Below are 1,704 nucleotides of genomic sequence, written 5' to 3' on the forward strand. Positions count from 1 at the left end.
TGTGACGAAGCAAACAGAGGCCGCTTACTCCTCTATTTGTTCCATTTCTACGTTTTGTCTGCGACCCGGAGTCTGGTAGAGACTACCATTACCATAACCGGTAGGGGTTTTAAAAATACAAGACTTTATTACATTTACTCACTTTTTTTTGCTCGCAGGCGCCGTATCAACATCATTGCCAGAATCCCCACCACAGCACCCACAATGGCTGCACCGATGGAAATCCCTGCGTATATGCCGTGCTCCACTAGTTTTGTAGCACCTGGTTAATGTGTGTTAACAGACAAATTGTCGTCATAAAATTGGCATATTTGTTCAGAAATTTGTGAATTTTCTTGTTGACTACGGTAAGTACATTCGATAATCGATTCTTACCGGTTGTACTGCCGTCGACGTATCCGGCTAGTAGAGAGTTCATGTCATTCGTAATCTAATCGGGTGAAAAGAGAAGACAACGGCTTGAATATAGCTATAGGTGAATGATGAATGTCAAAATTTATAATAGCCAAATGTAGCACAAGTATGGAGATGGTGGAATTGTATGTGGATCAATGCGTGTGTTGATGTCAAGAATCAACAATTAAATTGTTCCAGCGTTGGTTAATAAGAAGTTTAATTGCAAGTTCATGCCAGAGGGCTAATTGCAAGTACATGGTATAAACACAGGAGATATACAAGTGACAATGAACAATGATAAACAATATTCTACTCTAATACTAGTGTTTGCTATTTCTAAACAGGTGGGTTTGGCTTCTTTTTTGGACTTTTCTTACCGTATATATTTTCCTGGTCCGGAGCATGGCGTTGTTTGTGGCGGTAATGATGAAGTGGTAGGTGGAATCGTTGAGGGGTTGGCTGCTCATCTTGTCTGCATCCAGAACAAGATCGTAGTTCCTCAAGTAACACACTTCGTCAACAGGATTGCAGCTGCAAAGCGGTGCGTGACAGCCGGTGTCTGTTAGCTGTGAAAGTAAGTTTTTTACATGCAGCAGTATGAGTAACATCGATTCGTCGAGCTTTATTGAGCGTGGAGTACATCTTTTGTTTTTAATTTTTGATTTGATTTATTCGGCTGCATAGAAAACTTCTTGTCACAGCCAGGCAGGGTTACGTGACTTGCAATTGTTCTCCAAGCAGAAGTTGGGCCGCGGCCTGTGTTTCCTTACTATCCTTACAAGCGTACTGTCTGTGATAACTGAATATTACAAGGCTATCTATGTTTGACACATCTCTGCGGTAATATTTCAAATCGCACATGGTGCTCTAGAAAAAGTCGACGTCTGATGTTTTTAGATGATTTTCATAAAGATAAAAAGGCATTGGTACACCAGCACACACCGATTGTCTCTTGACAGGTATCTGTCCCTCTCCTTGCACCACGCGTACGCTTGTGTCAGTAAGGTCTTGTATTTCCCAATGGATGTCGTGCAACCCACTATGGTCATCATACGCTGTAAACAACATCCTGAGGGCATGAAGATGAGGATAAAGTCAAACTTATCTGCAGACATATTTCGATTTAGACAAATACATGTATACAGTACTCGTGGAGAATACAAGCTTAATGTTGAAGCTGTAATTAACGTAACAGCTTCTGTCTTGCACATGAGATCAAACGTAACGGTGTCCCGTCTTCTCTTGTCACAAATTGCATTTTTGGAAACAATTATGGGAAATAATATTAAGTACATTCATCATGCCAAC

Source organism: Branchiostoma floridae, chromosome 14 (genome assembly GCF_000003815.2).
Source record: "Branchiostoma floridae strain S238N-H82 chromosome 14, Bfl_VNyyK, whole genome shotgun sequence".
Taxonomy (NCBI): Eukaryota; Metazoa; Chordata; class Leptocardii; order Amphioxiformes; family Branchiostomatidae; genus Branchiostoma; species Branchiostoma floridae.